The sequence below is a fragment of the Narcine bancroftii genome, chromosome 1 (assembly GCF_036971445.1).
Source record: "Narcine bancroftii isolate sNarBan1 chromosome 1, sNarBan1.hap1, whole genome shotgun sequence".
NCBI classification, from domain to species: domain Eukaryota; kingdom Metazoa; phylum Chordata; class Chondrichthyes; order Torpediniformes; family Narcinidae; genus Narcine; species Narcine bancroftii.
The window spans coordinates 225381064-225403829 of record NC_091469.1 but is presented as its reverse complement, the minus strand read 5'-3'; the positions used below and the strand labels follow the sequence as shown (position 1 = coordinate 225403829).

At 43.6% G+C, this 22766-nt stretch overlaps 1 protein-coding gene across 6 annotated transcripts in view; it reads right to left on the bottom strand.

The window, feature by feature from the left end:
• The window catches only part of rgmb (repulsive guidance molecule BMP co-receptor b), a 196118-nt gene that overhangs the window by 141252 nt on the left and 32100 nt on the right, over positions 1-22766 (bottom strand). For 5 of the 6 annotated variants that reach the window (XM_069892247.1, XM_069892275.1, XM_069892257.1 and 2 more), the window contains exon 2: positions 13572-13657. The gene's annotated coding sequence lies outside the window, so the exon portion shown is untranslated. Of the gene's footprint in view, positions 1-7565; positions 7642-13571; positions 13658-22766 lie in introns of all 6 variants that reach the window. The other variant, XM_069892266.1, reaches the window with a different exon arrangement.

Below are 22766 nucleotides of genomic sequence, written 5' to 3'. Positions count from 1 at the left end.
TAAGCAATCCCTTAATCACAGAGCACTGATGGCATAGCGAATATTTAAAGTAGTATGAGTTAAAAGAGGAAGGTTGAAAACCACTGCATTAGCGCAACGCCTTTACAGCGCCAGCGATCAGGACCGAACCTGGATTCAAATCCCACATTATCTGCAAGGAGTTTGCACGTTCTTCCCATGTCTGCATGGGTGTTCTCTGCTCCGGTTTCAATGTAAATTGGACAGCATAGAGTCATAAGACTGAAATGGCCTGTTACCGTGCTGTATGTCTAAATTTAAAATAAAAAATAAATTTAAGTGTAGATAGATTCAGATGGTGGCTAGTTATGACCAAGTCCTCCTCCAGTCAAAGACTTTCTACCTGTATAACGTCATCAAGTTATGACAACTTTGAATGCTGCTGACCTGCCTCTATCAAAAAAAATCCAGACAGGTTTCCCAGACTCCTTGGCATCAGCTCAATTAGCTTTCTTCCCAAAATTAAAATCTACACAATCACATCTTATTCAAATCCCACTTTTGTAGTTCCAAGAGTTTCAAGCAAAATCTTTAATGAAATTATTAAAAGATGCAAATGACAATTTAACATTGATTTCATCAACTCATCATGGAAAAGGCTTAACAGTTTGCTTAGCCAAGAAATTTTTTTTTAAATCAGCAACTTTTAGTAAACTTATAGCCTGACCCAGTGGTCGGATTATGCAAAGACAGGATTATCAAGAAGACCCTGCAAGTGATGCCCTTTTTAAAATAGTAGCTATTGTTTGTCAAGCAACGTTGTACGAACACTAGAAATACTTTTTATATTGCCATCCTCCGAAGCATTATGTACAGCTTGGTTTTCTTTGGCTTGGCTTCGCGGACGAAGATTTATGGAGGGGGTAAAAAGTCCACGTCAGCTGCAGGCTCGTTTGTGGCTGACAAGTCCGATGCGGGACAGGCAGACACGATTGCAGCGGTTGCAAGGGAAAATTGGTTGGTTGGGGTTGGGTGTTGGGTTTTTCCTCCTTTGCCTTTTGTCAGTGAGGTGGGCTCTGCGGTCTTCTTCAAAGGAGGTTGCTGCCCGCCAAACTGTGAGGCGCCAAGATGCACGGTTTGAGGCGTTATCAGCCCACTGGCGGTGGTCAATGTGGCAGGCACCAAGACATTTCTTTAGGCAGTCCTTGTACCTTTTCTTTGGTGCACCTCTGTCACGGTGGCCAGTGGAGAGCTCGCCATATAACACGATCTTGGGAAGGCGATGGTCCTCCATTCTGGAGACGTGATCCACCCAGCGCAGCTGGATCTTCAGCAGCGTGGACTCGATGCTGTCGACCTCTGCCATCTCGAGTACTTCGACGTTAGGGATGAAAGCGCTCCAATGGATGTTGAGGATGGAGCGGAGACAACGCTGGTGGAAGCATTCTAGGAGCCGTAGGTGGTGCCGGTAGAGGACCCATAATTCGGAGCCGAACAGGAGTGTGGGTATGACAACGGCTCTGTATACGCTTATCTTTGTGAGGTTTTTCAGTTGGTTGTTTTTCCAGACTCTTTTGTGTAGTTTTCCAAAGGCGCTATTTGCCTTGGCGAGCCTGTTGTCTATCTCATTGTCGATCCTTGCATCTGATGAAATGGTGCAGCCGAGATAGGTAAACTGGTTGACCGTTTTGAGTTTTGTGTGCCCGATGGAGATGTGGGGGGGCTGGTAGTCATGGTGGGGAGCTGGCTGATGGAGGACCTCAGTTTTCTTCAGGCTGACTTCCAGGCCAAACATTTTGGCAGTTTCCGCAAAGCAGGACGTCAAGCGCTGAAGAGCTGGCTCTGAATGGGCAACTAAAGCGGCATCATCTGCAAAGAGTAGTTCACGGACAAGTTTCTCTTGTGTCTTGGTGTGAGCTTGCAGGCGCCTCAGATTGAAGAGACTGCCATCCGTGCGGTACCGGATGTAAACAGCGTCTTCATTGTTGGGGTCTTTCATGGCTTGGTTCAGCATCATGCTGAAGAAGATTGAAAAGAGGGTTGGTGCGAGAACACAGCCTTGCTTCACGCCATTGTTAATGGAGAAGGGTTCAGAGAGCTCATTGCTGTATCTGACCCGACCTTGTTGGTTTTCGTGCAGTTGGATAATCATGTTGAGGAACTTTGGGGGACATCCGATGCGCTCTAGTATTTGCCAAAGCCCTTTCCTGCTCACGGTGTCGAATGCTTTGGTGAGGTCAACAAAGGTGATGTAGAGTCCTTTGTTTTGTTCTCTGCACTTTTCTTGGAGCTGTCTGAGGGCAAAGACCATGTCAGTGGTTCCTCTGTTTGCGCGAAAGCCGCACTGTGATTCTGGGAGAATATTCTCGGCGACGCTAGGTATTATTCTATTTAGTAGAATCCTAGCGAAGATTTTGCCTGCAATGGAGAGCAACGTGATTCCCCTGTAGTTTGAGCAGTCTGATTTCTCGCCTTTGTTTTTGTACAGGGTAATGATGGTGGCATCACGAAGATCCTGAGGCAGTTTACCTTGGTCCCAACAAAGCTTGAAAAACTCATGCAGTTTGGCATGCAGAGTTTTGCCGCCAGCCTTCCAGACTTCTGGGGGGATTCCATCCATACCTCCTGCTTTGCCACTTTTCAGTTGTTCGATTGCCTTATATGTCTCATCCAGGGTGGGAACCTCATCCAGCTCTAGCCTTAGGGGCTGTTGAGGGAGCTGGAGCAGGGCGGAATCTTGGACTGAGCGGTTGGCACTGAAAAGAGATTGGAAGTGTTCTGACCATCGGTTGAGGATGGAGATCTTGTCGCTGAGGAGGACTTTGCCGTCTGAGCTGCGCAGCGGGCTTTGGACTTGGGGTGAGGGGCCGTACACAGCCTTTAGAGCCTCGTAGAAACCCCTGAAGTCGCCAATGTCCGCGCTGAGCTGGGTTCGTTTGGCGAGGCTAGTCCACCACTCATTTTGGATCTCCTGAGTTTGCGCTGAAGATGGCTGAATGCGCGACGGAAGGCTTGTTTCTTCTCTGGACAGGACGGCTTTGTAAGGTGAGCCTGGTGGGCAGCTCGCTTCTTTGCCAGCAGCTCTTGGATTTCCTGGCTGTTTTCGTCAAACCAGTCCTTGTTTTTCCTGGAGGAGAAGCCCAGTACCTCTTCAGTGGATTGCAGTATGGTAGTCTTCAACTGATCCCAGAGGGTTTCAGGGGACGGGTCCGTGAGGCGGGTTGCAACGTCGAGCTTTGCTTTGAGGTTTGCCTGGAAGTTTCCTCTCGCTTCGTCTGACTGCAGGTTTCCAACATTGAACCTCTTTCTGGGGGCTTTATTGTTCCTGGGCTTTGGCTTGAAGTGAAGGTTGAGCTTGCAGCGAACCAGCCGGTGGTCAGTGTGGCATTCCGCGCTAGGCATGACCCTGGTGTGGAGCACATCTTGTTTGTCACTTTCTCGCACCAGGATGTAGTCCAGGAGGTGCCAGTGTTTGGATCGGGGATGCATCCAGGTGGTCTTAGGGCTGTCCCTCTGCTGAAAAAGGGTGTTTGTAATGACAAGTCGCTGTTCTGCGCAGAGCTCCAACAGGAGGCGCCCATTGTCATTGCACTTGCCGACGCCATGCTTGCCCAGGATTCCTGGCCAGGTTTCTGAGTCTTTGCCGACACGAGCGTTGAAGTCGCCCAGGATGACAACCTTGTCGGCTGTAGGGGTACGTTGGATGAGGTTGCGCAGGTCGGTGTAGAACTTGTTCTTTTCTGCTGGTTCCGCCTGGAGGGTTGGAGCATAGACACTGATGAGGGTGATGTGACGCTTGTTTTGAAGTGGGAGTCGCATGGACATGATTCGGTCCGAGAGGCCTGTCGGAAGGTTTTCGAGTTTGGAGGCAATGAAGCTCTTGACCATGAAGCCTACACCAGATAGGCGTCGTTCATCCGAAGGCTTGCCAGACCAGTAGAGTGTGTAGCCCGCGCCGCGTTCTTGGAGGCTGCCTACATCTGCCAGGCGGACTTCACTGAGAGCGGCTATGTCGATGTCAAGTCTGAGGAGTTCATGTGCAATGAGGGCAGACCGACGTTCAGGTCGGTGGCTGTCAGCCTTGTCTAGCATGGTTCTGATGTTCCAGCATGCTAGCTTGAGTTTGTGAGCATCTTTTGAGGGGGAGGACGTGGAGGGGGAGGACGTGGACCTGTCCTCGGGCCTGCGCAAAGGAGCTTTTAGGTGGAGTGCAGTGCGCGCAGTACTGGCCCCACCCTTTACACCCATGGTTCGTGTGCCGTGGCCAAGCAAGCTGGGACGTGGCAGCGAGGTCCTTGGGTCGTAGGTTTTATATCGGAGTGGCCTTCTCCTATGCAGGTTTCTTACCCCGGCCCCGGTCCGGGCGAAGGGTAGACGGCGGCGGCCCCGATCCGGGCAGGAGCAAGGGGGAGACGGCGGCCCCGGCCTCGGTCGAGTGGGGCAGGCGAAGGCCCCGATCCGGGCAGAGAGTGGGAGGCGGCGGCCCCAATCCAGGCACAGGGTGAACTGCGGCGGCCTCGGCCCCGGTCCGGGCAGTATGGACCGACCTAGGAGGGGAGGCAGGCCCCTCCAGTACAGCTTGGTACTGCACTAGAAATGACATGTCTAGGAAACACATTTTACCTTTCAAACTTAATATGTAATAGATGTATCAAAACTATGACAGACTTTTTATGCACTAGTTAAAGTCAAAACTAGAAAAAAAACTTACACAGCAGAGATTTTTTTTAAATCTTCAGGTCAATGCCTTTTCCAGTGCTGGCAGTTTTGCCACACAAGGAAAGATTAAGCAATCTTGGCTTGTACTCTAGAGTTGAGAAAAATGAGAGATGATCTCAATGAAATGTACAAAATTCTCATGGGCCTGACAGAGTGGATGCAGAGTTTATATTTCCCTTGGCTGGAATACGTAGAGCTGAGTGACAAAGAAAAGAAACTTCTTTATCCAACAGTTGGCAAATATATGAGGGCTGTGAAGGTAAAGTATATTAAAAGTTGAGATCAATAGATTTTTTAGATGTTTAAGTGTTAAGGGAAATGTGGAAAGTGGATGAATGTGGTGCTGAGGTTAACATTAATCCATGATCCTCTTGAATGGTGAAATTAGCACACTGGTCAAATGATTTGCCCCGGCTTTGATTTTGTGTATCATATTTTTCAGTAATCTGTGGTGATGAAAGGTTATCAATCTAAAACATTGGTTCTTCCCTCTGAAAACTGCTGTCTGGCTTGTTGAGAGCTGCCAGGATTTTCTGTGTTTATTTCTAATATCCAGTAACTATAGGTTTTTATTTTATAATAAAACTAATCTTTGGAGTCATGAAGATGCATCATTGTGTATTTGAGAACAAACAAAATGTTTAATAGCTATGAATAATTGTGCATGGGTGCTCCACTAGTCTATCATGCCATAAAAAAGTTTCACTTCAGTTACCTTGTTCAAAAAGGAACAGTATGTGGAACCAAAATTTAATTCTCTTGGTTTCATTAAAAGAATAATGCAAATATCTACTGATGTAACAGAATATTAAATACTGCTTTAGTTTATTTCAAAAGTTTAAAAACTTATCTGTGATTCTAAACCAGTGGTTCTCAACCTTTTTCTTTCCACCCACACACCACCTTAAACAATCCCTTACTATCACAGAGCATCTATGGCATAGGAAATACTTAACGTGGTATGTGAGTGGGGAAAAAAAAGGTTGAGAACCACTGTTCTAAACACTTATTTAGTCATCTGTACAAATATTTCTGATGCCCAATGTAGCAGCAAACATTCCAATCAAAAGAAAGCTTTCATTACAGAGTCCCATTGAAATACTTGTATTGAATCATTGTTTAAATGATAACTATTAAAACTAGTTTTCATTGTACCTGAAATTATACCTTTTAATTTGGTGTTATAGCATTTATTGTTCAGCACAAAAAATTATATCTCTACCAGATAGATTTTGTTAATAAATATCTTTGAATCACCCCAAGAAAATTAAAATTTAAAAATTAAATAAGTTACTGATGATACTTTCTTTTAAGTACATAATCTTCCACCTTGCAAGCATTAACCCCAGACTTTTATTATCTCTATGAAAACTAATGGCCAGAAGAGATCTGTTCAACTGCTGAGATTTAGCTGAAGTCATACATGTGACCAGATCCATGTCTTGGGACAGCTCAATAAATAGCATTGTTAATCATTCCCAGTTGAAAAAAAATCAAGAAGGTACGGCAACCGGAGATGGACAATAAATACTGGCGCTCCGAGCAATGCCTGGAGTATGACATTAATTTTAAAAATAGCTTCAGTGACTTCACAGAGCAAAAACTCCAACATAAATTCATACAACATCCATAACTAGTCCAAAATATCAAGATGTCAATATCTGCAAGGTACTCATTGACATTTAACTAATCACTTGTGCATATCACTATTCTTTTAAAATCAAAGCAAGTGTTTTACTGAGTGATGCAGCTGGACAACAACGTTGCAAACCCTGAAAACTGTTGATATTCCACCCCACTGCAATGTAAATAGTAATGTGCAATTTTTAAAGCCCAAGTTGAATCATAATTTTTACCTTTTTTTTTATTTTTTTTTAATTTAATTTAGACACACACAGCACAGTAACAGGCCATTTCAGTCCACGAGCCCGTGCCGCCCAATTACAACCAATTAACCTACAACCCCCCCCCCCAATATGTTTCGAGTGGTGGGAGGAAACCATTGCAGATACAGGGAGAACATACAAACTCCTTACAGACATCACGGGATTCAAACCCCAGTCCTGATCACTGGAGTTATAATAGCAAGGCACTAACTGCTACACTAATCATGCCACTCAAATAATGAGGTGCTGTTCTGTCACATTTTGAAGTTTTTTTTTTAAATCACACAAGAACCCAAATGAATTGAAATTAGGTCATAGAATTTCTTTCTTTAATTCGTGGATGAGTATAAACATAACTTGAGAAAGATTTCTTTACCCAAGTGTCAGACATGCTAATAGATGAGAAATGTTGCAACGATTTTGAAATAAATCAAATGCAAGGAAGAAAAATGCTGGGGTAGTTGGAATATTTCCAGCCTTTTCAAAGAATTCAGGGAAGCAACAGCAAAGGCACTAATGGAAATAGTCAACAACAAAAACAGTCCAAATTAATAACGAAAGTGCTGCAAAAAGGAGTTATCAGGCAAATTAATAAAAGTTTGAGTGGAAATGTTCACACGAAGCATCATCTGAGGAAAGAAGTGTGTTTGTATTGATCATTTCAAATGACCAATCACAACAGAATATTTAAAATATACAAGATGAAATGAGTGAACTGGAGTGGTAATTGCTGCGGAAATGTCACACATTTAATTTAGGCAATATAATTTTTTATTAATTTAGGCAATATAACGGACATTTTATTTCAAAGCTACAAAGTAAATTCTGGTGCATGGGACCATTCAAATAAAAGAAATAGGCAAAATGCATTTCCTTAGGTCCACACAATCTCCCCACTTTTAAAACACTTCATTAACAATAAAGATGGCATACTGAGATCATTAAATACACTGTAGAAATGCAAAGTTTTCTTTCTTTTACATTCTCATTTCCACACTTAACTGCAAATAGGTTAAAGATTCCCTCCAGATAAACAAAATTTGCCATTCAGTTTTCAGTGTTGATTTTCCACCTGCATCTGAAAGTGGTAGAGTGCAAAATGACAGCAGTTTATCAGTTATTATTGCTGGGGAATCTTCCTGCTGAACCTGTACCAGGCAAGTTCTGATGCAAAAAAATATATATTCATTAGAATGCAATGTAGTTAATACCTGTAAGGAAAGCCCTCCTCTTAAGAGGTTTTGTGAAGATTTTTTTCCCCCCACTCAAAATTTGTTGCCCAAGTGGAAAACACTTGTTGTTAAAAATAATTTACAGTAAATCCAAAAAATGTTCTGAAGCAGCAGAAATGCTGAAGAAACTCATCACCCACAGGAGATCCTTTCTCGAACTCTTAGTCACCATCTTGGGCAACAACCTCTTGAGAGATGTTTTCTACAAACCCACCAACTCCCATAGCTATCTCAACTACACCACTTTGCACTCTTCCCTGTAAGATTTACATTCCTTTCTCACAAATCCTTTGTGACTGTTGCATCTACTTCCAGGATGAGGTCTTTCATGTCAGATCATCTGAGATGTCCTCCATCAAAAAATTTGATTTCCCTTCTACTACCAGCAACATAGCCCTCACCCATATATCCTCAATTACCCACATATCTGCCCTGCCCTCTCCACTCCCTTGTGCAACAAGGGCAGGATACCCCTTGTCCTCACCTACCACCTGATTAGCCTCCACGTTCAACCTCTGTCAGTTCCACCATAAACTACGTGATCCCACCACCAGACACATTTTGTCCTCTCCTCCCCACCTTCCTCAGGGTCAGCTACCTCCGTGACTCCCTCATCCATCCATCCCTTCCCACCAATCACCACCTTGCCGCCAACCCCCGTGACTGCAGGAGTGCTACACTGACAGTTGCACCTCACCACCATTCGGGGCCAAAACTATCCTTCCAAGCGAATCAACTCTTCACTTACGAATCAGCAGGTGTCATCTACTGCATTTGATGTTCCTGTTGTGCTCTCCTCTCCATCAGAGGGACTGGATGCAGACTGGGAGATCACTGTTGTGCATCTTGGCTCTGACGACCGTAATAGCAGGAATCTCCCAATGGCAACTCTCACTCCATTCCCATGCCGATATGTCTGTCCAGGGTCTAATGTACTGCCAGTCTGAGGCCACCTGCATGAGGAACAACGCCTCATGTTCCATCTGGGTACCTCCAGCTGGATGGCATTTACATAGACTCCTCCGGTTTCCATTAGTCTCCCCAACCTGCCCCCCTCCATCTACCCCTATTTCTCCTTCTTGCTCTGTCATTCTCTCTTTCCTTCTGTCTCCTTTCCTCCAGCTCTGCATTCACAGAGTCAACCCCTCCCAAGGTTCTCACCTTTCCTCTCCTATCCACCAAAATGTTTTCCTTCCTTCCCCTGCCCTTTCCTTCCTTCTCCCCAGACTTTTAGTTCAGGCACCTGCCTAGACTTTACTCATACCCTCAAGAAGGGCTCCGGCCCAAAATATATATATCTTCATCTCCTATGAGTTCCTTCAGCATTTATGTTTTCATTCTCAATGACTTTACTATATTTTATACTTAATAACATCTAATGCTTTAGATTTATTTAAAAATTGCAATGGACGACATTGTTATCAAATACTACATTTATGGCCCACATATGTTTTGCTAAGGAATTTTTGGATTTCTAACTTCACTGCAAAATGTCAAAGTTGCCAATCATTAATTTATCACATTCCCAAGGCAAAACATTTCTTCAGAAAACTATCATTTATGATGTCATTAGTATTTTAGTCATACACGACTCTAGGAGGAAAAAAAATCTTGGGTCTAAATCGATGGAATATTGGTTTCATAATCTTTGCAGCCAATCTAATAAGCTTTTTAAACAGCCACTTTGTTCTGGGATATTGGCAGCTTTTTTACATTATGCCCGCTGTGTAAATAAAAGCGCCAACACTGAATTGGGATCATTTCCGTTCCCGTTTTTTTTCCCAGCAGCAGAAGTAGTAACGGTGCTGGAACGCTGTCTATTTCAAAGGGCAATCTGGCATCCTGGGACTAACTCGGGCAAGGGTATGTGTACCATATTTTTTTTTATATACAGTATTTACAGACAAAGCATGCAAACAGGAAAAATCATTTTAATAATAATACTGCTGGCACCTTTCTCCCAGTGTCCCACAGTTCTACAGCAAAGGTAAAAACCAGAGTCGATATGGTTGACAGCAAGTAGTTCACTATGGAATACCTGACCAGCAGGCACTTGGGGTTTAGCCCATCTCGGATATCTATGCATGCTCCCGCAAATGCAGAAGTCTGAAATGAGCTGTAGATGAAATGACTGGAGATGAAATAGTGATACATCCTCTACTAGACATTATTTTGTTAGGTGGGTGAAGCACTAATGTGTTGCTGGGAGGAGAATGAGAGGTGACTTAATTCACAACTACATAATTCATAGTTTTGACAGGACTGATGTGGGGTAGCTGTTGGTCTTTCAAAATAGGGTTTGATCATGATTAAGATTTTAAAAATTCTGTATCAAAGGGTACGGAATCTGGAACACTACAGAAGGACAGTGTGAATGCTCAGTTACAGAATATATTCAAGACAGAAACTGACAAACCTTCAAATATGAAGGGAGAGATTAGTATTAGGGACTGGCATTGTGATAAAAGACCAGTCCCCACACCGATCCCACCACCTCACTCTCAGCTGTCCCCAGGTGTCTCGAGTCACCTTCTGCTGTGAGCAACTGGTTGTGGTATTGTCCTCAGTTTGAACAGTCTTAAGCCCGCCACCAACCCCCAATGATAGATAGTGGTGATTAGTAAGGGATTTTTTAAGGTGGTACATGACTGGAAAAGTTTGAAACACAAAGTTATAGATCAATACTTGCAGTAGATTTTCCCATGCTCTTTTATAAATTGTGCACGCATGTTTTATTAAATTGTGCATGTATTTTCCCATGTTCTTTTATTTGTTGTGCTCATATTTTCCCCACACTCTTATAAATTGCATGTGTTTTATTCTTGCTACATTTTTCCCATCCTCTTTTATTAATTATTGTGTGTTAATAAGTAACATTTGATTGCAAACCCTTGTGTCCTGAATCATCTCTCTCAAACCTGACACTTTCTCAACACAATGACCAGTACGGGTACTGACAGCAGGCCGCCAGGAGAGTCTCCCGACAGCCTGGCACCAGCCTCCAACAAAAGACAGCGGTGATGCTAGAGAGCCACACAGTGACAATGATCACTGTTGGCGTTGCTCACCATTATCACCCCAATTTCAACTTTGTGTACAAGACCAGGGGAATTTTCTTAAGTTATTTTTTTAAAGGAGGAAATAAGTGGGTCTATCATGCCGTCAAATACGCTATGTTATACGTGACACTAGACACTGAAACTGTTGTGTGGCGCATCCCACCTCTTTTGCTCCCAGAATGCTGGCTTGCTGTGTAAAAAGACACATTTCACCTGGCATTAGGCTACCTTTGTTCTGTTCAGTGTAAATGACCAAAGCCGGCTTAATGCCAGGTTTTCCTCACTTAAATACTGCAGGATTTCTGTGTTTTAAAAAAAAACATAATACACATGGTACTGACCTTCAAAATCAATGCAGCTTTTGGAAACTCATAAAGTGACAATAACTTAGCACTGAAAATTGCAATAACATTTTGGTTTTTTTTCCCCTACAAGAACATATCTATGAGAAAATTATGATTTATATTGGCTCTAACCATTCGTACAACTCAAATTTTAAACCTTTTTGCTTGCATTTAATTCCTTTCTCATCAAATTTCTATAATTTCCACCAGCATTACAAATCCATTCCCATCCCAGCCTCAGAAATCTTGCACTATGCATTTGGCTTAATTTCCATCCCATTGAATCAGCATTCAGTTGCTCTTTTATCATTAAGCACATTAAGGCCATGGTATATATGTCAACTAACTTTATTTAACAGTAATGCAAACAATTCAAGAGCTACATATCAGAGGTATCCATTTTAATTTGATCTGTATATTAAAATCAAGCGCATTTCCAATCATATTGCAAAAACATCATAAAGTGAAAAATCTATCAAGCAGCATTTGTGAATTTTAAATTCATTTAAAATTATTAATACTTTTATCTCATACTTCCATCATCTAAAGCATTTTGGTCTCATAATTCACTTAAATAAAATCATGGAACATGACAGCACAGAAACATGACCTTCAGCCCTTCAAGTCTGTGAAGAATTACTATTCTGCCTCATCTCACTGACCTGCGCCCAGACCATAGTCCTCTATACCCCTCCAATCCATGTACCTATGCAAATTTTCTTAAATGTCAAAATTGAGCCTGCAGCCACCACTTCAGCTGTCAACTCTTTCCATACTCTCACCACTCTCTGCTTGAAGAAGTTCCCCTAATATTCTCTTTAAACATTTCAACTTTCACCCATGTCCTCTAGAGCTTGTTTCACCTAACCTTAATGGAAAAAGCCTAGTTGCATTTACTCTATTTATGCCTCTCATAATTTGTACACCTCTATCAAATCTCCCATCATTTTCCAAACACTCAAGGGAAAAAAGTTCCAACCTTCCCTGGTGTCAACAGGATCCTGCGTTTTCCCTGTAACTCAGTTCTTCAAGTCATGGCAACATCCTAGTAAATCTTCTCTGCATATCTCTCTCCTGTAGTTAGGTGACCAAAACTGCACACAATACTCCAACTTGGCCTTACCAATGTCTTATACAACATCCTTTCTCATACTCAATACTTAGGTATTTTTAGGCCAACATGCCAATTGCTCTCTTTAGGACCCTATCTGCAATACCATTTTCAGAAATTATGTTTCTATATTCCCAGATTCCTCTATTCTACCATTTACTGTGCATGTCCTACCTTGTTTTATTCTCCAAAAATGCAACAACTCACACTTATCGGCATTAAGTTCCACCTGCCATTTTGCAGCCCATTTATCTCACTGGTCCAGATCTTGCTACAAGCTTTGAAAGACTTTGTCACTATTGACTACATCTTCAATCTTTGTATTATCTACAAACTTGCTGATCCCAATTTACCACATTATCATTCAGATCAATGCTATGGATGACATTAACATGCAGTTCATTGATATATATGAAAAATAATAATGGACTTAGCACTGATCCCGGAGACACACCACTAGTCACAGGCCTCCAGTCAGAGAGGCAATCACCTTGCAGGCGAGGAACCTGAACAGGCCGTGGGCTGCCAGCGACTTGAGGTCAAAGGATTCACACCAAGCCGTGGTCACTGGAGACTGGCTCAAGAGAACCAGGTATCGAACGGGAATTCTAGAAATCCCGAATGCAAGGAGGGCTCCCGAAGTGCCCTAGGTAATAAAGGCTTCCTAATTGTGCCAGAGGTTTGAATCTGGACTCGAGTTGTCAATGGATTGAACTGAACTAGAATCTTGTGTGGCTGCAGAGGCTATGAAAGCACTAGAGGTGAATCCAGGGACACTCAGCGACTCTGGGGAGAGTCTCATTTGCTTCTCTTTCACTTACTGTAAGGGGTGCTGGGCAACGCTAATGCTAAACCTTTGTCTGACTTTTGATTAAAGGCAATTTCGCTTAATATTACTTTTCTATTTTAATACATGACAATAAATAGTAACGATCTGATACTGCCACTCTCTGGCTTCTCGCGCAAAGTCAATGTTTAATTTACTACCTTATCCACACGGGACCTTGTCAAAGGCGTTACTAAACTTTCCTCTTTCAGAGTTCTCTATCAAAGATTTCAAATAAGCTTTAAACAGAACATAATCTGTCAAATATACCAGCATTGGGACAATTAGTTTCAATCCAAGATTTCTCCACAATTCTGCTAACAGGATGGTCTAATGCTTGTATTTCTTAAATTCTTGCACTTTTAAAAAAATGATGGACCAAACAGAAGAAAGGATCTTAAGGCATTAGGGAAATTCACAGTCCTAATCAACTTACAGTGTTCTTCCACGGTACCTGGAGCACATTCAGGAAGATGCCAAAGACAACTTTTGCCCAAACACAAAATTTTGCAGTCTGGAAATCTGAAATAGAAAACAAAGTGCAATGAATATTTGGAAGGTCAAGCAGCATCCATGAAGAAAAATAAATTTGACATTCGCTGTCGATGGCTCTTTAACACATTTGGGGAAAGTTTTAAAAAATAAAACAAAGAAGGAATAAGTTGCAGAGAGAGGGAAGATAGGAAAGTAAAGATGTTGTTTTCATCTGGAGTCCTGCAGAAACTGATACCAGTGATGGCAGTATAGCAAAACACCTGGGCATTTGGCACCTATGGGGAATGGTAAATGCCAGATAAGTGTATTTTCCAGTTGCTTGAGACTTACTCTTACAATGCTCAACTAATACACTTGGATTTAGAATAATCAGTTTAAAAGACAAAAAATACTATCCTTACACTGATCAAACTTTACTTGCCCAATATAAACTTTAAAGTATTTTACTTTATTTTCAATCACATTCTTTGAAAACATTTAACCGTCGCTGTTTCTGCTGGTTCCTGCCCTCCATGGAATTGCCCAAAGGGTGAGCAATGACATTATAGAAAAGTAACATCCCGCCCCCACCCAAAACACCAAGTTTACAGAAAAGCCTCTGACTGGAGCGTCTCTTACTAAGCAGGGATAAAAGAGACACTTTAAGAGAGTTACCCCAACAGTGAGTGGCATCAACTGGCTTTTCATCCTGGGCAATGCCATTGCTATTTCACATAACTTTATTCAAAAACCACAACAAAGGCACTCCGCTGGCTGATTATTTGCTCCCATCTTCAATATAGAATTTTGCATTACTTCAGAGAACATTTACTTTTACAAATTATAAATTTCCAAAATTCTCACCTTTTGGCGGCACACACTGCTCCCGCCGTATTGGCCCCATGTAATCCAGCGCTGGCGGGGCAGCCGCAGGAAGATGGCACCGTCGGGGGTTTCACAATACCTCATGGCTTAGGCCATGGCGCGCGCCTCACGCAGTGTGATGATGTCACTGCTTATGCAGGGTGGAGCTCACACCTGCCCTTAAAGGGGCACGTGCATTCAAATAAATCAGTTCAACTGAAACCCTGCTGTGTCCTGTGGTGTTTCAGTGCTTGTAGCCATCGCTACATTGGTGACCCCAGCGAGACCAGACGTTTTCTGGCCTCAAGAATATGGATCTGACAGCGGTCAATGGGGTGGGGGTGAAACTCCCCCCTTCTGGACGCATCGCCCACGCATTTGGTTCAGGCAGGCGGAAGCGCAGTTTCACCTCCAACAGAGTACTTCATGATGTTTTACCACATCATTAGCGCCCTTGACCAAGAAACTGTCGCCAGGGTGGATGACCTGATCCACGACCCACTGGAGGAGGGTAAATACCTCATGCTCAAAAACCTCCTCCTCAGCACCTTCGGCCTCTCTCGACTACAGCGCGCCACCAGACTGATGCACCTGGATGGCCTGGGTGACAGAGCCCCGTCCGCCCTCATGCACGAAATGCTCACGGTGGCAGAGGGCCACAAACCCTGCCTGATGTTCAAGCAGGCCTTCCTCGAACAAATGCCGGAAGACATCCAACTCTTGCTGGTGGATGAGGACTCCTCAGACCCTCAAAGAGTTGCAGCCTGTGCCGACATACTTTGGCGAACCAAGCGGGACCCACCCTCAACTCCACCGACAGCACATGGCCCCCCCAAGCACAAGACGGAGGAGCCCCACACCACCTGGTGCTTCTATCACCAACGCTGGGGGGCCCCCAAGCCCGCAGGTGTAGACAGCCCTGCTCATTTCAGAGAAATGACCTGGCTGTGACGGCTGGCCACACTAATAGCCTCCTGCATGTGACCGACAAGTCCAGTGGCCGATACTTCCTAGTGGAGACCGGAGCCAAACTGAGCATGCTTTCTCCAATCGCCCGAGTCCTGCACCTGTACATGAGGTCTCACACTGCAAGCGGCCAACGGAACCGAGATCAGGACCTTTGGCACGCAGAACGTCCAGATCTAGCTCGGCAGGGACAAATTTCACTGGAGGTTCGTACTGGCCACGGTGGTACAGCAATCCTGGGAAAAGACTTCCTCCGGGTGCACAGCCTGTTGGTTGACCTAAAAAGCAAGCGTTTAGTGCATACCACACTTTCCAAACTGTCTGCCTTGAATTCATCGGCACGTGCGACCTTGGGGTAGCCACCATCAACACTCTCAAGGAAGAGTACACCCACATATTAAATGAATTCCCCACCATCCTACGGCCACAGTTCACCTCCGCCATGCCCCAACACGGCATCCGCCATCATATCTCGACCCAGGGCGCCCCACTCCACACCAAGGCCAGGCAACTCCCACCCGAAAAACTGCAATTGGCAAAGAGGGAATTCTCCCGCCTACAAAAACTGGGGATCATCCGCAGGTCGGACAGCCCTTGGGCATCTCCCCTACTCATGGTCCCGAAGGCCACCAGAGGCTGGCACCCATGCGGGGACTGCCACTGCTTAAATGATGCGATCACGGCGGATTGCTACCCCATCCCGCACATTCAGGACTTTACAGCCAACTTGCACGGCACGAAGGTTTTGTCGAAGGTGGCGAAGCGCTTCGTGTGGCATGGCCTCAAGAAGTAGGTAGCCCAGATGGCACGGAGTGCCAAACCTCCAAGGTCCAGCACCATGTTAAAACCCCGGTGCAGCAATTCGATCCCCCAGTCAAGAAATTTGAGCACATCCATATCAACATCGTGGGATGCTACCTATTAACTATGGTTGACCGCATGATAAGGTGGCCTGAAACCATTCCGCTCAAAGAAACTTCTACCGAGTCCTGCGCCAGAGCCCTGCTCGCCCACTGGATCACCAGGTTCGACGTTATAGCACACATGACAAGCAACAGGGGCGCCCAGTTCACATCCGCTCTCTGGTCCAAACTGGAGAATCTCCTGGGGATCAAGCTTCACCGCACCACCGTTTATCATCCCCAAGCCAACAGATTCGTGGATGTTTCCACGGACACCTCAAGTCGGCCTTCATGGAGCAGCTCCCTGGCCCCAACTGGGCGGACGAATTGCCCTGGGTTCTGCTAAGCATCAGAATGGCCCCTAAGGAAGACTTTCAGGTATCGTCCGCAGAGCTGGTCTACGGCGCACCACTGTCGCTACCCGGCGAGTTCTTTGGCCCAAGCACGGACTCCGGCATTGGGGACTGAGTCCTCCTGGCAGACTTGCAGGACAAGCTAGCCTCACTGGCACCCCCTCCACCTTCCCATCACGGCAACCATGGACATGCATCCGCAAAGAGCGAGCTATGATAAACTTTGTATTCGTCTGGCAAGGCCCACACCCTGCCCCCCTGCAATGCCCTTACGAGGGCCCCTATAAAGTCCTGAAATGCTCAGGCAAGACATTTACTTGGACATTGGAGGCAGGGAGGAGCTGTTTAAGACAGATAGGCTCAAAGCGGCTCACTTGGACCTTAGCCAACCAGTGCTGACGGCCCAACCCAAACGACGGGGTCGGCCGCCCAAGCGGTGAGACGCGTAAGCCGGTTCTGGGGGGTTGTGTGGTGGCACACATCACTCATGGCGAACCAGCCCGCTTGTAACACTGTGCTGGCGGGGTAGCCACGTGAAGATGACGCCGTCAGGGGTTTCGCAGTGCCTCGTGGCTTAGGCCACGCCATGCACCTCGGGCAGTGTGATGACATCACCGCCTGCGCAGGGTGGAGCTCATACCTGCCCTTAAAGTGGTGCGCACCAAGTTCAAATAAATCAGCACAACTGAAACCCCGCTGTGCCTTGAGGTGTGTTTCAGTACTTGTAGCTGTCACTACAATCTATTATTTTATTCTTATTTATTTTTAATTTCTGTTCTTATTTTCCTCAACCTTTTTTTTTTGCTGGTTGCTTGAGCTCCAGATGCCAGGGGTTGTACTGTATTGATGCCAATGTGAACTGTTCCTTTTCCCAAATTGTGCAATACACAAACGTGCTGGAGAAACTCAGCAGGCCATGCATCATCCATAGGAAGTAAAGGGTGATCAACGTTCTGGGCCAGTGCCTTTGTGTTTTGCACTGGACCCCAACATTTGTAGACTTTCCTGTTTAATTCTCATTTCCAAAATTTTCTGTTTTAATAATAGCAACTTTCACACTACTATTGATGATCTGGGAATCTTGATCTGGGCATCAATACCCTGAAGATAATGAAATATAATAAAAATAAATTTACTGAACAAAAAAAAATTCTGGTTAATTACATCTGTCCAAGTTCAACTATGTTAATGTCACAGCCAAGAATTCCTCTACATCCAAATGGTCACCATCATTACAATGAAAAACTCAGCGACTTTGAGCTTCAGCATGTTAGGTGGCATGCCAAAATACAAATCTCTCTTCAAATATGGCTGCCTGTAATAATTCATCATCATGTTTAATTGGCCATGCTCCTAACCAATGGGTCCTCAATGGATCCCATTTCATGTTGGCATGCATGGCTGTTTCATCACCCTGACATCTCTCTCAATCTTTCCTCCCTCAACACTATCTTATTTTCTCTTTGCAATGCATCAACTTTACAGGAAACTATTTAGCCTACATCCATTCAATCTCATTAAGGGAGCTGCCCAAGTGGAAGATATTTATGAATGTATATGTTCAGAACTTGTCTTTCAAGTCATTGCTCACTTGTTCATCAAAACATGGAAAGCAGCAGGACATGGAGCATGGAACAGCTCAACTAATCTATGTCAACCAAGTTGGAATTCTGGGCTAGTCCCATTTGGTCCATATCCTTCCATGCCTTTCCTATCCATAGAGCTATCCAAATATCTTCTGAATAAGACAATTGTACTCAAATCCCTCTTAAATCTGTCCCTTCTTATCTTCTGCAAATGTTGAGTTCTAGAATCCACCCTGAGAAAAAGTCTATGACCATTCACTTTATTCATGCCCCTCATTATTTTATAAATAAAGTCCCAGCCTCTCCAACCTCTTTCTATGACTCAAGCCCTCCAGTTCCAGCAACATTCTGGTGAATCTCCTTGACAACCCTTCCAACAACTAGCAACCAGAATTTCATATAATACTCTGTGTTGTCTCACCAACACCTTGTACAGCTGAATCAGGAGGTTCCACATCTTGTACTCAATATCCCATTCAATAAAGGCAAGTGTGCCAAACACCTCCTTCACCACCTGAGTTGATACTTTCAAGAAACTATGCACCTGTACCCCTTGATTTCTCTGTTCTGCAGCAGTCTCCAGAGCCTTACCATTCACCATGCAAGTTCTGCCCTGGTTTGACTTACCAAAGTGCAGCATCTCATACTTGTCAAGAATTAAATTCAATTTTCCACTCCTTGTACCACAAACCCAACTGATCTAGATCCTCTGGTAAACTTAGAAATCCTTTCTCAATCAATAGGTTTTTCTTTTTTTTTTTAGGCATTACTTGAAACTCATCTTCATCTTGCAAGGCAGCTTGCTAATGCAACCAGTACAAATGAAGTAATGGTATGTCCCTCAATTAATAGTTTAGCTGGGCATGTCCAATCCAAGAATAAGACATTTCCAACCCTGTGTCTAGGGTCTGATCTTAATATCAGGGCCATCTCTGCATAGCTACTAAGTGTCATTTGTATAGAATTGCTGATACAAGTCACTTCATTATCTGCTGATTTCCTCCAATTCATGTGGTACGTTGGGTCTTCCACTGGTCATCTTTTCATTAAAATAAAAAGACCGGTTCAGTGTTTTATTCTTTTCTTGCAAAAGGTATTAATTTCCAAATTATAAGTGAACAAACATCAATATCCTCTCCAAGGCCAACCTTCCCAGCACTGAAGCTCAAATTATACTCAAGTTGATCATGCCCACCACCATGCTCCCAAAATGGAGACTATCCCAAGTTCTGTTGCAGCCAGAGAGACCTGGGTGAACAAAAGGAAACGAGTCAAGAATACTCAAGATCTCCTCAGAAAATGCAACATCTCCACCAACTCCTGGTCCCTCAAACTGGAGAAGAAGCATTCTGATGATACTGAGAACTTAATTTGCTGCTATTGAAGATTTAAATATTAACTTCCAAAAGACATAGGGCCCATTTATGGACAATTATCATAGCCTAAAGAATTAGAGTGGTTTAGATGCTTTGGTGCTATGCTACCTGATTCCAGGTTGGTGTCATTTGATTCCCATTTATCTTTTTTTAAAACCTTGCCTTTTGGTCAGGGTTCTGATTTATGTTTTTTTTCTTTTTTTTGTTTGGGATTTTTTTTCCTTTCTTTTGATTTTGAAATAGTTAACTTTTTTCCTACTGTGAATAATGTAAACATTGATAAAATTATTATAGAAGAGAATTGCGATAAATTTCTTGAAGAGAATTGCGATAAATTTCTTGAAGAGAATTGCGATAAATTTCTTGAAGAGAATTGCGATAAATTTCTTGAAGAGAATTGCGATAAATTTCTTGAAGAGAATTGCGATAAATTTCTTGAAGAGAATTGCGATAAATTTCTTGAAGAGAATTGCGATAAATTTCTTGAAGAGAATTGCGATAAATTTCTTGAAGAGAATTGCGATAAATTTCTTGAAGAGAATTGCGATAAATTTCTTGAAGAGAATTGCGATAAATTTCTTGAAGAGAATTGCGATAAATTTCTTGAAGAGAATTGCGATAAATTTCTTGAAGAGAATTGCGATAAATTTCTTGAAGAGAATTGCGATAAATTTCTTGAAGAGAATTGCGATAAATTTCTTGAAGAGAATTGCGATAAATTTCTTGAAGAGAATTGCGATAAATTTCTTGAAGAGAATTGCGATAAATTTCTTGAAGAGAATTGCGATAAATTTCTTGAAGAGAATTGCGATAAATTTCTTGAAGAGAATTGCGATAAATTTCTTGAAGAGAATTGCGATAAATTTCTTGAAGAGAATTGCGATAAATTTCTTGAAGAGAATTGCGATAAATTTCTTGAAGAGAATTGCGATAAATTTCTTGAAGAGAATTGCGATAAATTTCTTGAAGAGAATTGCGATAAATTTCTTGAAGAGAATTGCGATAAATTTCTTGAAGAGAATTGCGATAAATTTCTTGAAGAGAATCGCGATAAATTTCTTGAAGAGAATCGCGATAAATTTCTTGAAGAGAATCGCGATAAATTTCTTGAAGAGAATCGCGATAAATTTCTTGAAGAGAATCGCGATAAATTTCTTGAAGAGAATCGCGATAAATTTCTTGAAGAGAATCGCGATAAATTTCTTGAAGAGAATCGCGATAAATTTCTTGAAGAGAATTGCGATAAATTTCTTGAAGAGAATCGCGATAAATTTCTTGAAGAGAATTTATAATTTCATCTTTTCTCTCTTTTCTTCTCCTTTGGGTTGGGTTTTTGATGTTATGCTTTGATATACTACTACCAATGTGTTTTGGATTTTTGAATTGTGTTCATATTTTGGGGAAAAAAATCCCTTTATTTTAATTATGATGCATTATATAATTGTATTGTTCAACTGTTTATACTTTAAATATTAATAAAAATATTTTAAAAAGAAAGAACTTAAGTTGATGCATTAGATGTGTATGATGACAAGGTTTTGCCACTCGCGTCTCGTCAGGCACCTCCTACCCTACAAAAGGAAGAGTCCACATTTCCCACATTGGCCTCAAATGTTATCTGAAAACTTACAGAACTAAAGTTGATAAAAATCATCCTCATTCCCAGGGACTGCCTAAAGAGTTTTTAAAAATTGACAAATAACCTCACAGATTCAGAAAAGCAAATTTTTCATTCTATTAGAATAAGAGTAAAAACATTCTTCATTTTTAAACAAAAAGATTCAAGATTTTATTGTCATGTTGTAGCCGCACGCTACTCAAAAACACACATGCACACACACACACACACACACACACACACACACACACACACACACACACACACACACGTGCAGTCAGGTATAGCCCAACTTTTATACCATTTGCCCCATTTGCTCACGTAACCACCCACATAACAATAGTGGGCATGTTATTACATGACAATACCTTCTTTCCCATGCGCTGTCCCTATCTGTTGGCTATGCAGCAGGGCCAGCGCCATGTTGAGGATGCTGGCCCTTATGCTGCCTTAGCCACTGGTTCACTTGCTTGGGCCAGTACCGCTGTATGGTCTGCTGGCTCTTGGCTGCGCTCGCCACCCGGAGCACCGGCCTGATTGCCGCAGCAGGATGTTGCTACAATGTAATAAAACAGAAACTATGACAAAATTCCCTTTTGTCTACCATAGAAAGACAGATTTACTATCATTAAAAATTGCCCAGCACTCATTACAGCCAGAGAAAGAGAAGCAAAAGAGCCCCCTCAGAGTCACAATGAATGTTCAGGGCTTCACCTCCAGTGCTCCTGCAGCCACACAGTCTTCAGTCCGAACCATCAACAACCCAAGTTCCAGATGCACACCTCTGACACCATCAGAAGCCTCCACCGCCCTCTTGCCTCCCTGGTTCTGATACCTAGTACCCCTTCAGCTAGTCTCAAGCCAGTCTTCAACTATCTGCAGCCAGGCAGTCCTTTAACTGCAATTACCAGCAGCCCTCATCCTATGCGAGTACCTTGCCTTGAGTCACCAACAGCTTGCCTCATGTGTGCCCTTCAGCCTCATGTGTGCCCTTCAGCCTCATGTGTGCCCTTCAGCCTCATGTGTGCCCTTCAGCCTCATGTGTGCCCTTCAGCCTCATGTGTGCCCTTCAGCCTCATGTGTGCCCTTCAGCCTCATGTGTGCCCTTCAGCCTCATGTGTGCCCTTCAGCCTCATGTGTGCCCTTCAGCCTCATGTGTGCCCTTCAGCCTCATGTGTGCCCTTCAGCCTCATGTGTGCCCTTCAGCCTCATGTGTGCCCTTCAGCCTCATGTGTGCCCTTCAGCCTCATGTGTGCCCTTCAGCCTCATGTGTGCCCTTCAGCCTCATGTGTGCCCTTCAGCCTCATGTGTGCCCTTCAGCCTCATGTGTGCCCTTCAGCCTCATGTGTGCCCTTCAGCCTCATGTGTGCCCTTCAGCCTCATGTGTGCCCTTCAGCCTCATGTGTGCCCTTCAGCCTCATGTGTGCCCTTCAGCCTCATGTGTGCCCTTCAGCCTCATGTGTGCCCTTCAGCCTCATGTGTGCTCTTCAGC